Here is a 19,832-nt window from a genome sequence, read left to right as displayed (position 1 = left end):
TAAAAGCTTACACACCTTAGACCAAAGAATGAATACCTTTATTTAGTTAAAAACAGCCTTTAAAACCTGACATTCTTTTTTTGTTTTAATTTCAATCATTTTATTAGAGGTTCATACAACTCTTATCACAATCCATACACATATCAACTGTGTAAATCACTTTTGTACATTCATTGCCCTCACCATGTGAATATTATTATAAAATTTTCCTAACAAGCAACTACCATTGTTTGTGTAAATAGTGTTGCCATGAAAGGATTGATTGTGTAAAAGTGACTCATTCAGGTACCGCGATATGTAGTTAGCTGACATGGACCCAATAGCCCTCTCTCACCAGTAGTTTAAAAAGTAACACCAGGGGGTTAATCAATGACAGTATTAACAGAAGATGTTTGTGTTTCAGGAAGATGATTGATCAGACTCTACCACAAATTAACAAGGGAGTCTCTAAAAGGAATCAAAGACAGATAAAAAAAATGTAAATCCAGGAATGGGTTTGGGGCTGACACTAAATCCCACCTCCAATTTAAGAACAATTAGGTCTTAATCACAGCCCTGCTCAATATTTGCCCTCAGGAAGGGAACACAGAGGATATAGATATTCTAGCAAAGTGTGGTGAAGAAATCAGATGGTGCCTGGCTATCAGATAAAGTAGCCTCTGGTGTCTTAAAGTCTGGTTTCCTAAAAAGCAGCCATTTAACTGAGATGTCAAGTAAGTCCCTATGGAAGAAGCACTCCAATATCAATGGCCTAAGGACTGTAAATAATACAAGCTGAAGCTGAAGGAGGGAAGAGTATCAGAGTCTAAATTGAGAAATTCTGGTTTGCAGAGGCTACGGATGATGGTGGAAGCCCAAGATGAATTTGTGAGATCTACACAGGAAATAGGCCTCCAGGGATCTCCCTTCCATATGGAGGGATGGGAATTTGCTGGTTGCCAGAGATTATTAGAGAGACGACTAACGGAGATCCAAATGATAAGCTTGACTTGAACAGTTAGAACCTTGTCTGTTGATCTCCCCCATACATATTGGGCCGGATGTGGTTTTCAACCTTCTCTCTCTGTTCATTTTGGGGATTATCTCTGATGTATGTCATCACTGGGGGTAGCCCTCTTGAGTTTCTCTCATATGTTTTTCAGTATGTGAAATACAGGGTTGATGAACCAATAGAGACAGCAAGGAGAACCAGGGCTCCAGTGGGGTACAGTGGGGGAGAAGAGGGTTAACAGGGAGCTGATAGCAAAAAGTTCAAGAAGGAAGAGAATGTAGAGATTTTGGTAGCAATTGTATAATATTGCTTGATGTGATATAAGTATGGAATGATATGATATCAGTATCAAATCTCAAAATGGTTCTGAAAGAAAACCACACAAACCTCTAAGGTCCTTATTTTACTATTAGTAGAGTACATATGAGTGAGGAAAAGGGCATATATTCATTATGAATGACTAATCATTCATTAATTTTTTTCAATAGACAAATCTTCTAAGCATTTTTCCTGCAAAATGTTTTTGCAAGAAAAATAGAATTGTAGTTAATAATATCCTTTTTAGAATCTGGGCACACCATAATTCATTTGGCCAGTCAGAGGAAACTGCCTATGATTGGAAATGATCTTGTTTTCAATTTGTTACTATTCTAAATAAAGCTGCCATTGCTGTCTGTTTTATTGATTATTTCCCTGGGACAAAAGAATAACCTTTGGGTGGTGGAATTTTGAGCAGTAGCTAGTGGGCACCCATTGCCATCATGTGGTTTCTAACTCATAGCGCCCCTATAGGGCAGAGTAGAACAGCACCATGGGGTTTCCAAGGCTGTAAATCTTTACAGCAGCTCAGCACGACATCTTTTCCCTATGGAGTGGCTTGTGTGTTTGAACCACTAACCTTTAGGTTAGCAGCTGATGGTTTAACCCTTGTGCTAGCAGGGTTTCTGAGCTAATGGAGACCTTTTGAAGTGGGAGACAGCCATCTTTAATTTTTTTAAGCCTGTGTATTACACTAGCTACGGTGTCATGGTTTTGTGGGTGATACACTTGAGTCGAGGAGCACCATGCAGTGCCCACGTAATTCGTACAGTGGATCATATCTCCATCTTCTTTTGGCATCTGCTTGGCTTCCTCCCTAGCCATCTGCTTCTGGGATCTTGTGACTAGAGGTCAGGCTCTTGCCTTTGTCACTGGTAGTCTGGATATTATTTCCATTTGCATTCTGTGCTGCTCTGCTCGGATTACTTCATCAGGCCAAGGGAGAAGAGCTAGGGAGGTCATCCTCCTTCAGGGGGAACAAATCCATTCAGGCTGCAGGCAAATTTATTTCTGTTGCATCTGGGTATCCAAAGTGAAATAACTGAGGTCAAATTGTCTGATTGAGAAGTGGATGCAGGAATTAAGCCAGGCCAATGAGAATCTTTACTGAGGCATTTCAGCTAAATCTAGAGAAAGGGACTTTCTTTTGCTTAGAGGAGCATAGTACTGGACGAGTATTACCTTGAGACTGTTTGAATTTATCTTGTACCAGCCAGATGAGTAGCAACTCAAGATACAAATATGAGGCATCTTTTTCAAAATCATTAAGCATTTCAAGGCAGTGTCAACAAAGCATAAGCCAAGGTCAGGGTCCATCTAAATAAGGGACTACTATTGAATGCACAGTTAGCTGTCCATGAAGCTGGGGGCCCTGTCTATTAGTTTGAAAGATCATCTTTCAGTAATGAGAATGAGGCCAAGATATAAAGCAGGACATAGGTAATTATTGAAGTGACCTAACAGTACCATAAGGAATCTTGTTTAGTGCTTAGATGCTAACCAAAAAGCTGATAGTTCAAGTCTGCTTTCATGAAGATTTACAGCCTTGGAAACCCTATAGGAGAGGTCTACGCTGTCCTCCAAGGTTGCTATGAGTCAGAATCAACCGGATAACTGAAATGTGTCAGTAAGGATTCTCATTGGCCTGATTTAAATCATGTTTCTTTCCACTTCTGAATCAAATACTCTGATCAGGATGATGGGTCAGGCTGAGTCATGTTCCTTCTTTTGTGTCTGGGGAATGGATCCAGGGTACAGTGACTGAAAGTCTCACCAGACCACCAAGGAATGGGGTGCTTGGGCCATTAACAGAATGCATCGGGTGGTTTCTTTCTCTATGTAGGGACCCTAGAAGGGCCCTCTGGTTCTGTAGGAAGCAGTGACAGGCCCACTGACCTGACTGGGAATGCCATTTGCCATCATGTGCTAATGCAAATAATGTGAAAGGGGGTTGTGCAGTTGGGGGGTGGGGACCACTATATCATGTGTGAAATATATGGTACACATATATTTATAGTTAAATATAGCTAGGCAGATAGGTATATATGAGGGACATAAAAATCCATGGACATTTTCATTATCTTTGAATTAATGTTTCCTTGAAGTTTTAATCCCATGTGTGTATGTGTGACAGTAATAAAGGTCATCTGGATCTATCTTGAGGGGTAGATAGCCTCAGAACTACTCCTGCTCCTTGTGTTCTAGGTGTATTATGAAAGTAAATCACTTCCTTCCTTCCCAACATGTTGCTACCTGCCATTGAGTTGACTCTTGGGGACCACATGCACAATGGAATGAAATGCTCCATGATCTTGTGCCATCCCATGGTTGGCTGAAGATGGGACCCTTGTGATGCATAGTGTTTTCTTTGGTTGATTTTCAGAAGTAGATTGCCAGGCCTTTCTTCCTAGTCTGTTCTAGTCTTAAAGTTCCACCGAAATCAGTTCAGCAACATAGCCACGCCGTAGATAAGTAATAGGAGTCAAACCTGAGTCACCTTAGTTCACCTTAGTCTGGATGTTGTTTAGCATTATTAACAACAGTGCAAGCTACCAAGTCACAGAGGAGAGAGAGCAGTGTATTAGGTGTGTTCCTTGGGGATTCATCCGAGTCTCTTGCATGAGACTCATACTACTGCTTCAAGATTGCCCTCTGGTGACGGTGTAATTCTAAGTGATTATGGTGTTTGCTAGTTCTTCGATAGCCACGAACTGCTTCCTGCTTCATCCTGAGAAGGGTTTCTTTTTGGGTTTAAAACACATTGTAGGCACTGGCTTTCAACAAAGTGAAAGACACTGAGCCCTGTTCCAGTGGAGCTTGCATCCTGCTGCACAGAGACTATCAAACCAAGAACACCCTCAGAGAGTGTTAGGCACTCTGTTGTTGGTAGGTGCCATTGAGTTGTTTCCCACCCATAGCAACTCCATGCACAACAGAAGGAAACACTGCCCGGTCCTGAGCCATCCTCACAATTGTTCCCGTGTCTGACCCATTCTTTCAGCGGCTGTGTCCCTCCATCTCAGCCAGGACCTTCTCTTTCACTGCTCCTCTGCTTTACTAAGCATGATGTCCTTCTCCAGGGACTGGTCTCTCCTGACGACATGTCCAAAGTCTGTAAGACAAAGTCTCGCCATGCTGGTCTCGACGGAGCACTTTGCAGAGAACTAAAATAGGGATATGTGCTACAGTGACGTGGTGCTCCATGGAGATCGGACAGTATAGAAAAGGCCTCTCGGAGGAGCTGAACCAAAGTCCATCAGGTTGATATCATCTCGATGACAGGACAAGATCCAGCCAGGCCAAGAGTAGCAAAGAAAGCATTCCTGGTGGAGGCTGCTGAATGCAATGGAACCATTGTAGAAGCAAATATCATGAAGCCTTGTGGGTGAGGTGAAGATGAGGAAATATGACATATGATGAGGGTCCTATGATGAGGGCTATCCAAGAGAGAATAAGAAATTTACATTGTAAGTTTGATAGGAAGATGAACACTGGGGAGGGTTTCAGCACAATCCGATCTACATTATTAAAGAATGTCTGATGTAGAAATAATAGATTATAAGGGGACAAAGTTGACGAGCCCATAAGGACATGGTTATAGCTTTCTGAATTAATGTGCATACACTTGCTCCTCATTCCCATCAAGGGCACGTTTCTTGGGACACTCCTGTCTTCCTCACGGTTCTGTCATAATGAGAGAACAGCAAATCACAATGCTGCCAGAGTGCCTTCACTTCAGAGCAAATGCTTTCTTTCAGAGGGGGCTGGTGACTCTTGACTGCCTCCCACTGAATGCCACTGACCCAGTGACTCTTCTTACTCCACTCTGAATGCTTTCCATAGAGCACGTTGCAGGTGCCAGCTGGGAGTACCTGGGAGGAAAGTCTGATTCATTCTCTGGTTGAAGACCAATATGACCAATGCTTTGAGAACCTAGCCTTTGAAGATACAACACAACAGTAGTGTTGCAGGTTAAGTGGTAGTAGAGATGGGGAGAAGTAGAAAGATTCAGGATTGATTTTTGAACTGAAGCTGGTAAGACCTGCTGAGAGATCACATCTTTGGTTTCAGCAACTGGGTGGCAGTGCCACTTACTGAAAAGGATCTGGGTAGGGACATTGGCAGAAAAGGAAAGTTCCCCTTTAGTGAGATTATACTTGAGAGTCCATTTGGACACTCACATGGAAATGCTGGATATTTAGTTAGATGGAAGACAGAACTCAATTTACTATTTAGGAGTTACCAATTAATCGATGATATTTGAAGTCATAGGAATAGATGAAGCCATTAAGAGAGAGAACTGAATGAGGGGTGAGGAGAAATTTTAAGGCTAAAAGCCCTGGGATATTCCAATGTTTTGAACCATGCCTTGAAAGACTACGATCAAAGAAGTCTTCAAAGAGGCAGCTGGCAACCTAAAAGGAAAGCCAAGTCCGTGGTGCCATGGCAGTAGCCAGTACAAAGCAGTGATCTCCATACGAAGCAATGGCTCGCTGCACTGAATGCCCCAGCTAGTGCTTGGTAATCTCTAAGATTAACTGGGAAAGTTCATGCACCAATAGAAGATAGGGGCGGGGAAGAGAATGGGGTAGAAGCTTGGGAATTCACGAGGGCATCTCTGGGACAATGTTGGTAACCACGGCAAAATAAGAGTAAGACAATTCAAAGTTTACATTTCTCAGGGATCAAAATCTACATTGCTCCACTGGGCAAGCCACCCAGAGCAGCTGAAGTGCTGAGAAATATTCAGAGAAATCTAAGAAGGCTGATCAAGGAGGAAGGCACTGACTATTCATGTGGTCCCTGTCCCTGCAGTGGGCCTGTAGCTTTGCTTGCTAATTGCTCTGTACCTCCACTGAGGATGGGATTTCCACTCCTCTTACAAGAAAGATGAGAGCAGGGTGCTTCAGTGGTATCAATCTGATCTTCCATGTGGTCAGTGCATCTCATATATAAGCACTACCTGCCCATCAGTTGAGACGTGTGTTTCTATGATGGTGTGGTAGTTACACAATTTCATGTCAGCTTGATAAAAGAATGGAGGGGTGGAGTCTAGCTTATCAGTCAGGTCACAGTCTGAGGATATCTCCTTGTGGGTGTGGTCTAATCATGAGCATTGGGGGATTTGTTTTCCTCCCTGGCGGTGGTACACACACACTCACTCTCTATGCTTCACATTCCTGATTCCTGTTGACAAGCCACATGGAGACAGGCTGATGGCAGCCAGACCCCTGGAGATGCATCCACTGTCATTGGATCCACAGGACTTTCCACATACTGGTTGGTGATCTTCTTGCATCCGGCACCATTGCATGTGCTGCATGAGTCTGAAGAGGAATTCATGGACTAATATGGGACTTATGGGCTAATATCGAGCTAATGGACTTGATCTAGACTGGGCTGGGATGTGTTATTGATGCATAATTACTTCTTGATATAAACGTCTCTTTTACAGTTATGAGTGTCAATGAATTAATTCTCTAGTCAACCTGGTCTAACACAGATGTTAGGCCTGTGAATGGATTTTATTGAGCTTCCAGACTAAGATGGACCAAGCAGAAAGGCTTGACAATCTCTAGGAAAAAAATGGATCACAATGGCTCTCTTGTCACCCAGATCATGGGAATGATGCAGAGTCAGGCAGAATTTAGTCCCACTGTGATGGAGTTTCCAGGAATCAGGATCTGACAACAGTAATGCCTTTATTAAAAATAAAATAAATAAGGTGCCTATAGGATACTAGTTGGAGACATGGGAAGGCAGTGGGGACGTGGGACATTCTGGAAAGGATGTAGTGTGAGTTGAATGACCTTATGTAATATTGACATCACAGAAGCACTAAGCCCAATAGAATGTGATGCTGTTTCTTTGAAAACTTTATTAACTTAGAAAACCAAACACAGAACAAGTAAACCCCCCCCCCCCTTTAATATATCTTCAACAAAAGTGTTGGCCATGGGGACTTTGAACTAGGGAACGGACAAGGCTTTCCTCTCAAGCACTGCCAGCTGATCCCCGCAACAGCACTGGATGGGCCCTGGGTGGAGTCCCTGGTTGGTGGCATTGCCCTGGTTGGTGGCATTGGGCAGGCTGCATTAAGAGGCACCAGCACCATCAGAAGGAAGTCATTTGCTTTGAAGGCGGTCACATGAAGGCTTTCTGTGGCGTCATGACTTCCTTTTCTCTCATTATGACAGAACCCCAAGGAAGGCAGGAGGGTCTTAAGAAACCTGGCCTCGGTGGAGAAGCACACATACGATGGCATATGCACACAGGCAGGCACACATCAGCCTGCTGTTGGTGAAGGACAAATGGATCCCCGATTTTCTCCCATGACCAAATGCCTGCTTTAGACAGTTGGGGGAACTGCCTATGACAGCTCAGTGGCTAATGTTACACGGCCTTGTTTGTGAACCACCTGTGTAAAGAGTGTGTGGAAAGAGACTGAACTTGCTCACGTGGCCCCTTGCTTCTCCATCAGAGCTGGAGTCTCCAGATAGGGAAACAAAGCACTCATTTCCACACTTGTGTGTGCAAAAAGCAAGTATGATTTCTCAAAGTGCTACAGTGCTCTTGTGCTCAGTCTTCTGACATTTCATTCATGCCTTGCCAGTGCCTCTCCCTCAGTGACCCCTGCATGTCTGAGGAGGACAGTGCTTCAGAGGCTTTCCATGACGGGCGCTCAGCTTCCCAGGCACATCGATCTGGGTGTGGCCTGGAGCCAGAAGTATGAAGACTTATCATCGGATAGCAACTATGCACCAGGGGCATCTTCACCTGAAGGGAAGATAAAAATGTCTATTAGGACAAACAAAAATCAATATTTCCATGAAACATCGAAGTAAAATGTGACACTTGAGGGCTTACACAGGTTCAGAGTCCGTAAGTAACAAACGGAGGCTCTGAAGACGTTATTTTGGAGGAAGAACAAATCGAGATTCAAATCCCATTCATGCTACTTAGCAGCAAGATGAGCTCACTTTGCTAGATTTCAGAGACTTCCATTGTAAGATGGAGATGACCTCATTTTTCTCAGGGTGAGACCTCCCCCAGCCCCACTCCATCCTAGCATGCAGGGGGGCTTCCCTGCAGGGTCAGTCAGAGTTGGGCTAGGGAGGTTTCCCTCGGCTATGAGAGGAATGCCGTGCCAGAAACCGATCCATGTTGAAAATGAGGAGGCGCCGAAGACCAAGAGGGTCAATGGAGGCGAGAAAGGCCCCTCGATGGAAGGATCTAGAAGTCAGAGCAATGGTTGACACCCTAGCCTATTACCTGAAAGCTTGGCAGATCCAACCCCCCAGTCACTCTGTAAGGAAAAAATGTAAAGATCTCAGCTGAGGACACCCCGTGGGGCAGTACGATAGCACACAACAACAACAACAACAACAACAACAATAACATGCCAGGGAGTCCTGCTGGCCCAACTGGTTAAGCACTGCACTGTGAGTATGTATTCAGTCGCCAACCAAAAGGCTAGTGGGTGCAAACCCACCTGGCAGCAATATGGGAGGAGGACCTGGCCATTTGCTTCCATAAAAACCACAGCCTAGTAAGCTCCACAGTTTTATGTGGCCTTTGATGTTGGTTTCCGATGTGGCAAAAGCAACAAAACACATGTGAGGCTGTTCACTGCAGACTATTAAGTAGACGCAGTAAGTCTGTGCTTAGCTCACTTACTAGGTACTCTGATCCTCTCAAGGATTGGCACATTTTTTTTTAAGAGGAGGATTGCCCAGCCAGTTATTATAAGTGCTTGTAATAAGATGCATAACTAAAACGTTGAGTGTGAAACAGTTGAATGATAGATAGATTTACAACAATGACAAAAAGCAGCTGTGGAGGCTGCTCAGGTACCATCAAATGCCTCATGGGATCTGGTTCCTCTGTTTGGAAGGTCAGGGCCAGGGTTTCATGAGATATCCCAATTAACTGGCCTAATCGCTTAGTGTTTCTCCTCATTAGGTAGTTTCTGGAGTCTTAAAAGCTTGTAAGCAGCCATCCAAGGCACAGGAATTGGCTTCTGTTCACCCAGTGCCATCGAATCCATCCCAATTCCTAGTGACCCTCTACAGGGTTTCCCAGAGGCGCAGTTAGCCGCCCAACACTACCCCCTTGGGCCACCAGGGGTCCTTGGAGTGTAACCACCTTGAAGTGCATGCTGTAAGTAGATCTCTTCTTACAGCCTCTCTCTAGATATGCAGTGCTTTTCTCCTGCAGTTTTCGCCTCACAGACTCCTCTTGGCCATTACTAAATTTTCTTGTATTGCTTCAGGAAGTCCTGCCACTCTGTCCCACAGCTCCATAGTCTTGGGTCAAATGAGGAGCTGGGATCCCGAGTCTGAGCACTGCTCCCCTGAGTTTCCCTAGCGCAGCCCCTGGTGCCTCTGGTCGCAGGCCCCACCACTTCAGACAGAGGTCTAGGGCATGCTCTTCCCAAGGTCACGTGCTTTCTCTCTGGGGATTTGTTTTTGAGGAAGGTGCAGTGAGGTCGAGAAAGAGACAGATGCTAGACATACCTGGAAGCAAAATCTTGTAGGTGGACTTGCTGTGGTGAAAAAAAAGTGAAATTGTTTACTACAGATGACTAAATAAGCACAAGTAATCCCAATACTCCAGACACCACTCACCACACTGGGATATAGAAATCATGCTTTATAAACCACCATCTGCCAGTTAACCAATTGTCTGGAGAGACTGTGACCCTGCACCTTCAAAACCCAGGAAACCTGTCTTGTGGGACATTTGATTATTCCTAAATTGTATTCCTTACTATGTCCCTGATGTGGGTTATTATATATACCAACAAATACATCTATCGATGCATGCATCCAATCATATTCACACCCATTTATGCCTTTGTTACCTCCAAAGGGGGGCTTCTTGCCCAAGAGTGATTGAGCCAGCTTGATACCCACTTCGAGCTGAACAGGACATTTAACTGAGTTGATTAGAGCAACTAGTCCCCAGGAGACAGTCTCACAGTAACTATGATGTGCAAGTTGGCCTTGGTGTCCCTTGATACTACAGTCCTGCGCCTCCAAGTCCAGGGGTCCATTCCCTCAAGATGTTTGGTTAGGTGTGAGAAGTGTTCATAATGTTGTCTCTTATGCTTCATCACTCTCATGGACATATTTGCAGCAAACTGTTTAAAACAGTTCTCTGATATATATATATATATATCAGAAAACATTTTATATAATATATATGCACACATTCTCTCTCTTATACCTGTTCAGCTTGTATATCTATCCATAGATCACAGTTGTCAAATAACTGTGTATATAACAGTATCTGTCTCTGTTGCCTTTAACTCTTGTAAACGTCCCTTTGCGTCCTCCACCCCCATCATTTTTTACCAACCTCTCACTTACTGTATATGGTGTTCACCTTCACCCAGGTTCATACTTGCCTACCATCTTGCCAAAATGCCCTCTTTTGATGGGCCATGTGCTCTTTATTTTGCCAGTCTCCACCAACCCTGTCCATCTTTCCAGAGCGAGACCAAACACGTTACCAGTTTTAGTTGCATTTTTAAGGCTTCCCCTAGCTTATGTCATTATTTATCTTACTGTCTGGTTTCAAAGAAATTTAACTTTTGCCCCTTAGTTGAAAGATGGGAGAAAGAGAGCCAATAATGTCTCATGACTGTGGTAAAGAAAGTCTATACTAACATACGAAACATCTAGGCAGAACTTGGCTAGCACCTACGTCTCATAAATGTAGAAGTGCTTCTTCTCTCCTTCTGTCCTTACCATTTCGCCTCAGGTCAATAGTTCAGGGCTCTCAGAAAGCCTTAGGCCTGCTTGGGGAGAAGAGGTGCTTCTGTCTTTAAGCGCATGCTACTTGGCATCTTACAGTTATGCTGTGCCATTGTGTTTGGACCATTAGAATTAACTGCTGGGTTTACAAAGATAAATTCATCTTGGTTTGAGGTAGCAGAGTCCTGGGATATCATGCTCAGTGGGGTGTGCTCAGCCAGCAAAGCTGTTCAAGCTAACCTGTATTTAGTGTAGCAGTCACCTGGAGATGGTCCCTCTTCAGAGGAAACAAAGAGAGAACCATTCAATGGAACCCTAGACTTCCCAACCTCACAATCCAGTTTCTGGCTCTGTCATTGGGGATTTTGCCTCTTGCTTGAAGCAGACAAATGCAGACCAGGCCACTCTTTGACCGTGTGTGTGCTATCGAAAATGAAATCAGAGCTGGAATTGGATCTGCCAGAGGGGTTCACATTAAGAAAGAAATAATGTTCCACATCAATCCCCTTGACTGTGCCCAAAGACAAAGGACCCCAGCTAGACTCTCGACAGGTGTGGCGGCTGTTTCTTTTTTTGTCTGGCCTGTGGTGGCGAGTAGGTGCTGATACAATTAGAAAGAAAACTTGGCAACCCAGAGGCTGAGCCTATTTTTACACTCCTAGATGCTGCCAGATCATTAGAAGGGTCTGTGGTTGTGTGCCGAGGAGTCAAGTGTAAGTCCCACCAACTGTAGAGGGCAGGGTAGAACTGCCCCACGCTGTTTCTGAGGCTGAAATGGTAAGGGGAGAAGATCCCCAGGCATTTTCTCCTGCAGACGAACTGGTGAGTTAGAGATGTCAACCGATCAGATAACAGGCATGGGCTTAACTGTTCTCCCACAGGGTTTTGTAATAGATTAGACCACAAGAAAATGATTAACCAGGGTACCTAAAAAAATATTGCTACCAGATATCCACTGATGGGTTTATTACAAACAAAAAACATTAAACTTGTCTCTGCGGTCAGTGGATTGCTGCACACAGACTCTCTCAATTATGTACTTGTCCTGTTCGAAGCGGCAGTTCTCAACCTGTGGGTCACGACCTCTTTGGAAGTGGAATGACCCTTTCACAGGGGTTGCCCGATTCATAACAGTAGCGAAATCACAGTTTTAAAGTAGGAATAAAAGTAATGTTATGGTTGGGAGTCACCACAACATGAGGAGCTGTATTAAAGGGTTGTGGCATTGGGAAGGTTGAGAACCTCTATTAGAGTGCCTTCACGTAAAAGGCCCAATCAGAATAGAAGATTCCACGGGCATCTATTGGGCTGGTTAAATTCAAGGTAGAGAGTTTTGCTCAGAAGATTATGCAGACTGATTAGCACCTGGTGTGTTAGAGGCTTGTCTTCAAACAAGTAGCCTTCTAAGTGAGGTGTCAACTAAGTCCTCATGACAGAAGTACACCAGCCTGTGTGATCCCAGGATTGTAAGTAAATAAAATACAAATCTGAAGGAGGGAATGATGTCAGAACTTAAACCATTTGGTTTTCAGAAGGCTATGGATAACAGCGGAAACCCGAAATCTATTTGGAGGGTGCACACATGGATCAAGCCCCTGTCAATCCCCTCTGACCACAGTCATGGGTGTGAATCGCCTTGTCATCAGACAGCGAGCACTGCAAAGTAGATTATGGCAGGTGTAGTTAGGTTAAAATGTAATTTTTTATCATTTCATTTCCCACTTGACCCATTTTAAAGTTGTTTCAGTTAAAATAAAAAGTGAAGGGGAAATACACCTGGATTCAGCGTCCAGCGAACCCCTCGGCCTATAGACTAGGGGCGTGAATGGCTTTGTTATCAGGCAGAGTGCACTGGAATGTGTACTACTGCAGACAGTGCACGCCTTATCCTTTTAGCTCTCTCTCGACCCACTTTAAATGTGAGTTTTTATCGTTCCTGCTGTATTTTTAATTGAAGTTTTTCTCTGTCATTGTTGATTTTTGCATGTTTTCCCTATATATGAAATCCAGGATACATGTCTATAGAGATAATAACTGGATTAATGGCTTATTGGGGATATGGGGAGCTAATAACAATAAGCACAAGAAAGGAGAAAATGTCCTAAAATTGACTGTAGTGATGATTGCACAACCTTTCTGAGATTTATTACTGAACTATTGAATTGTAACCACCACCTGTCTTCAGTTTGTCCTTCTGTGATGCTGGACACTGTCTGTGGAAGGATCACATTTATCTGTCTTCAAGGAAATCCGAATCAATACAACTATTATTCACAGTTATGCACCACCCACAAAAGCCAGTGATGAATAAATGGAAGAATTTACCAATAAGTTCAGTTGGAAATTGATAGGAAATGTAATTAAGATGCATTGATATAATTATCAGTGATTGTATTGCAAAAATTGGAAATAAAGAGGAAGGAACAGTAGTGGGAAAATATGATAGAAATGAAACGACATCCCAGGTAGAATTTTGCAAGACCTCTTACATACTTCGGATATGTTGTCAGAAGAGACTGATCCCTGGAGAATATCATGCTTATGGATGGGCAGTGAAAAAGAGGAAGACCCCCACTAGTAAATTGCACACCACCACCCCACCCCCTTCAGATGGCCACAAGGAAGAGAAGAGCCAGTCGGGGTGCAGTCTGGCACTGAAGAAATGCACAGCCGTCCTCGTTCTTCAATGCCTCCCCCCCACTACCATGACCCCAATTCTATCTTACCAATCTGACTAGACCAGACATGTATGCAGGTCCAGATAAGAGCTCAAAACACAGGGAATCCAGAACAGATAAACCCCTCAGGATCAATAAGGGGAGCAGGAATACTAGGAGGGTAAGGGGGTAGGGGTGTAAGGAGGAGCCCATCACAGTGATCAACTGTATGCCCTCCATCCCAGGGGGATGGACAGCAGAAAAGTGGGTAAAATGAGACAGCAGTCAGTGTTAAACATGAAAATAACTTTTATAAATTATCAAGGGGGTACAAGGAAGGGAGGGTGGGGGAGGGGAGGGAAATAGGAGGAGCTGACACCCCGGGCACAAGTGCAAAGAAAATGTTTTGAAAAGATGATGAGAACATTTGTAAAGATGTGTTTGACAAAATGGATATATGTATAGATTGTCATAAGAGCTGTAAGAGCCCCTAATAAAATAAAATTTAGATTTAAAAAAAGGAAAAGAAAAGAGGAAGCCCCCCAGTGACACAGTGGCTTCACAATGGGCTCTGGCACAGGAACTATCTTGTGGGCGCTGCAGGACTGGGCAGGGTTCTGTTCTGTTGTGCACGGGGCTGCCATGGGCCGGAACCAACTCGATGGCACTCAACAACAACTTTAAATTGTATGCGTGAATTTTATGCCCATAAAATGTTCTTTTTCAAAAGGATGCTGAAGGTCTCACTACTCTTTCCCTTTGGGCAGAGCAGAACCGCTGGGGGGTCTGTCCCCAACGGAACCTGACTTCACGGCTTAATAAACCTGCTGAGCTGCCTCTGCTACCTGTTCCTTAGATCTCAGCGTTGCCGCCCCTCCACTCACTGTTCCTTTCTAGAAGTTGCTGGCACCAGGACCCGCCCACAAAGGGGTCATCGTACCTTAGCATCATGTGGCCCGTAGGAGCATTGATTAAATTGGCCACAGTATCCTCCAGGTACCATAGAGATGCCCCTTTCTTGCCCTCTCCCATATTTTAACATTGGTAAAGCGGGACACCAGCAGGACCCCATTGATAGAACTCATGTCCTGGCGAAATAGCCACATGGCAGCCGAAAACCGTATACCCTAGCTTGTCGTGCATTCTTTCAAAAATCAGGACTTTTAAAAAATGCCGCAGGACGCTAGAAAAATTGTTAAAAATCAGGACTGTCCCGCCCAAAGCAGGACATCTGTCGCCTCGCACCCTCGCACCCCCTCCCCCCCCCCCCCGCCCCTTACACACACCAGTTTCCGGGTGGTGGACGGCCTGGCCCTGGGCTTATAACTGTAAGCCAGTTGCCTAGTGTGGCGGAGCCCCCTCTCTGAGAGTCCAGGAGGAACCGAAGGACAACTTCTTTTGCCTCAATGCCCCCTGCACAGGGAGAGCCCTGTATGCCAGGCAGCGCGTTAGAATACAGTGCCATTGTGAAGTTCGCTCTTTTCTACCGCCGAGAAGGGAAGAGGCCCGAGGCCCAGTTCGTACAGGCTGTTATGCTTTGGGCGAATCACCCGGGAATTGGCTCGGACTGATCCTTTTAGTGTCTCGCCTAAGCCCACACCAACCTTCCCAGCCATTCTGACCGGTGAACGGAAAGGTGGCCCAGAAAACCCCGAGGTTACCCTCAAACTTCCCCGCGATGAGCAAGCACCATCACCGCCTTCCCTCACCCTCCACCACCCTGGCCCATGCTCTGTGGAGGAACCTTCCCGGGGTCCCTCTGCCTCGCCCTGTGCCCTTTACAAGATGTGGGCAGAGGCAACAGCCCAGTGGCTCAGGTTGATGTCCCATTTAACATGGGGAACATAAACATGTGCAAAGACGAGCTAGGCACCTTCACAGGCGAGCCTGGTCACAATATGAAAAGTTCTGGGGCTTGATGCCCTTCCTTGGTATGACTTGGGAAGATTTCATGACTCTCCTGGGGTACACTTGCTCTCCCGAGGAAAGATACTGAACATGACTGTTCCGGAGGGGGTTATCTGTCCTGGATTCCGTGTGTTGAGAGCTCTTTTCTGAACCAGTGTATGTGTTCCGGTCTAGCCGGGTTGTAAGGTAGAACTGGGGACATGATAGTGTGGGGAAGGAAGCATTAAAGAACTAGAGGAATGTTGTGTGTTTCGTTGGGGCTATACGGCTTCACTGGCTGGTCCCTTCCTTGTGACCCTTCTGTGAGGCAGTGTCCAATTGTCTACAGATGGGTTTTGGGTCTCCACTCTGATCCTTCTCATTTACATCGATACGATTGTTTGTTTTGGATCTTCTGATGCCTGATAAATTACTGACACCTCGTGATCACACAGGCTATACCAGAAGGGTAGGGGGAAAATGGGGGGAAAGGGGGAGAAAGGGAGAACTGATCGCAATGATCAATATCTAATTCCCTGCCCCACCCCAGAGGGAGGAACAACAGAAACGTGGGTGAAGAGAGACAGCGGATGATGTTAGATATGAAAATAATAATAATTTTTAATTTATCAAGGGTTCATGAGGGCAGAAGGGTGGGGGGAGGGAAAAAAGAGCAGCTGATACCCAGGGCTCAAGTAGACAGAAAATGCTTTGAAAATGATGATGGCAACATATGCACAAACATGTCTGATACAATTGCTGAATGGATTATTATAAGAGCTGTAAGAGCCTCCGATAAAATGATTAGCGAGAGAGAGAGAGAGAGAGAGAGAGAGAGAATTGGCGACCGCCTTGTTTAGTATTATAATTTCAGACTCATTGGAGGATGTTTGATTAGAGAAATGTGTTGATTAGTGATGACTCTTTATCTTCCTATCTACACCCTGTTGGTAAAGCTTAATAAAGAAATCAAAACTCTGTAAAAAAAATAAAGAAAGAAAGACACAGAACACTGACACTATTCATCAGTGGGCTGAAGACATGAGGGTCACTAACCCCTGGTCAACTCATGGGGCCCAGACAGTTCCCAGTGCTGATCTGGGATGGAATTACCAACTAGGACCGGCTAGCAATGTCAGTCAAGCAGACTTGCCTCATTGGGGGCATGAGGGAAAATCAAATAAAGTCAGTGAACTGTTCTAAGCTGGAGGAGCTAATCCAGCCCCACTAAGAAACCAGTGGCTTTCTGAAGCCAACCAGTCAAGGTTATGACCACGTTCACCAACTCACGCCCCCAGTCACCTGAGGGAAGGATAGTTTTAAACACCCACTGTATTCACCAAGCTTAGCAAGATTCTAGGTGAAAGCTACAGAGAAATGCTCGTGGACCCAGTCAGATTCAAATGTACTGCTTATCCCAGCTGCCTCAGTCTTTAACAATGATGATGATGTTCAGCAGGAGAGGAAAGAGTGTCCCAAAGCCAAAACAATTGGAGCAGCCATTGCCGCATCAGTCTAGCTGTCAGCATGTACTGGCGGTGCTGACCTAGGAAACCCTGCTGGCTGCAGGGGTGGTCAGCCAGGGCACTGCAGTCAGGAGTGCCCCAGCCCCATAGAGACCCCGTGGACACAGGGAGAGGAGTGCTGGCCCCTCTGCCTTGCTTTAAGTTCGGGACTCTGGGACACATGGCAAAAAGTCTCTCCAAGGGCCTCCTAGCTGAGGAACAGTTGTGAGGGGGACTTACGATGACCCTGTAGGACAGTGTGGAACTGCCCCCTGGGGCTTCCAAGGCTGTAAACTTCATAGAAGCAGACTGGTGGGTTTGGACTGATATTTGAGTTGCCAGCCAAGTGCTCAAGGAACAGTTGTTAACTATTTCAAAGGGGAACCGGTGTCTATGGTTAAATGTTGAAGACTGGGAGGGCACCAGAGGCTGAGTTGGTTTGCTTCAGTGCGGTGGTTTTCAGCTTTCAAATGACCCCCTGCAACAGGCCACAGTACGAGGGGTTTGTGGGTTGATCTGTGTAATACAACTATGCACTGCAACCCGGGCCCCTAACATAGCGCTGTACGCAGGAAGGGACTCTCAGACAACATATTTTTTTGGTCTTTGTTGGATGTCTGTAAGTAAGAGCTTGCTAATAAACAAGGCTTTCTGTGTTATGCTAATTAGGCCATACCTGAGTTGGGTAGTTTCTAAGCATTAATCAGTTCGGTCTTTTTCAAACAAAAACAACAGAGTGGTTAGAGAGACACATAGAGGGAGGGAGAAGAGGAGACAGGCAATGGAGAGAGGCGCATCTACAATCATTGCTGGCGGCTATTAGAAACTGAGATAGACAAGGAAGGCTTTCCCCTGGAGTTATGCTGAGAATCCTGACTTCTAGCCACTGGGACTGTGACGAGATCGATCGCTCTTCTTACAAGCCACCCACTTGTGGTATTTGTGGCACAGCAGCACTTGGTAACTATGATAGGCTGCATCAAGTATAGCTACCGCCCACCCACCTGTCAGCCCATCACACGGTAGTAACGTGCGTGGCCGTGATGTTAGAGACTGCGCCACCTGCATTTCAAATAGAGTATGATCCTATGGGATAGACAGGTTCTGTGGAACTTCCACAGCAAGTGTAAAGGGCCTGTGGTCTACTGCTGAGCATAAGCCAACGGAGACTTGGAGATCATAAGAGAGCACTGTCCGATGCTCTTTCTTTGAACATGTCATTAGGAGGACTCAATTGGATCCCGTATTTGGTGAAGTAGATGCCAACAAGGGCAAAGGAGACTCTTGGAGAGATGAACTGGCACAACTGAAACAATGAACTCAAATATACCAGCAATGATGAAGACAACATGGGACCAAACGGTGTTTTATTCTATTGTACTTAAGGTCACTGTGATAAAATTTTTTGTTAACTTGGCTGAACCAGGATTCTCAATGATTTTGCATTTGCAAACTAGTAATCTCTCATGATGTGATTTAGTAAATTAAATGATTTCCATAATGCAATCTGCACAAGTAGCTCTTCAGTCGCACGATTAGGATGGCTTGCAACAGACTTACTCAAATGGAAGCCTGGATCCAATCCACTGAAGGAGGTTTCTTCAGAAGTGCTACCTGCTTCCAATATAAGTGGATGTTGTGGAAAAGCTGCTTGGTTCCAGCTCGCTCAGGATCTTGCATCTGCCTTGTTTGCCAACCTCTAGTTCTTTAGATTAGAGCCAGCAGCAGTTTGCATGGCCTGTCCATCCAGGGAGTCATCAACAGCCTGCCATCTGACCTGTTACCTTGGATTTATTTGCCTTCTCAGCCACAAGCCTGTCAGCTTTCTGCTGAGCTTGTGTTCATGAGCCTTTGCAGCTTCTTGAGTCAGGAGAAGTCTTCAGTCTAACATTTTGTCCCCAGACTTGGAACTGGCCCACTTTTACCAGGGTGTGAACCATTTTATTGACATAAAATTCTCTCTCTATATATACATACGTGAGCTCCACTTTCAGATCCCCACCTAAGACTTAGGCTCTACGTCAGCACGAGTGGAAATTGACTCGGCAGAAGCCATCTCTGCCCGGAGCGCAGAATTTTACAAATGTATTTGACCCTAATGTACTTTTTCCAGGCACATTTTTTTTAGAATAACATTAGTATTTATGCTGTCATTTGTGGAACTGGAGTTTTGTCTCTGCATAATGGGGCTTTGTAAATGATTTAGTTTTCACGATACTAGGCAGGAGGTAGACATTATACGACAGACTTCTGAAAAATAGTTTAAATTCAGAGAGTAGCAAGTGGAAAGTCCTTTTCTAAGTATACTCTCCCCTCCTTTGTCACTTTGTTTCCTACCGGAGGGAGGGAACTGGTAAAGAACTCCTTAGCACTCTGAGGCCTGTGGCACAGAGGCAGCTGAGTCATTCAGTCACATACGTTTAGAACTGGAAGGGGTCTTAGAGATTACAGTCCGAGAATTCCAGAGCTGGATGACATTGCAGAGGTCATCGGGTCAAATCTTCTTTTTTTTTTAACATCTGAGGAAATCAAAGTCCCGAGGAATTAGCTGCCTTTCCCAGAACAAGGGTTAAGACTTCTTGACGTCATCCATTGCCCCTTTTCACTAGGTTAAAATTTCTTCTCTTCCCTGGAGAAATTCCAACATTCCAGCTGCCTCTGATGCCTGATTAAGGTACCAAGGGGGCAAGATGTGCAAATGTCCTACTCCGGAGCT

The sequence above is a fragment of the Tenrec ecaudatus genome, chromosome 6, assembly GCF_050624435.1.
Source record: "Tenrec ecaudatus isolate mTenEca1 chromosome 6, mTenEca1.hap1, whole genome shotgun sequence".
Taxonomy (NCBI): domain Eukaryota; kingdom Metazoa; phylum Chordata; class Mammalia; order Afrosoricida; family Tenrecidae; genus Tenrec; species Tenrec ecaudatus.
Note: the sequence above shows the minus strand (reverse complement) of the source record.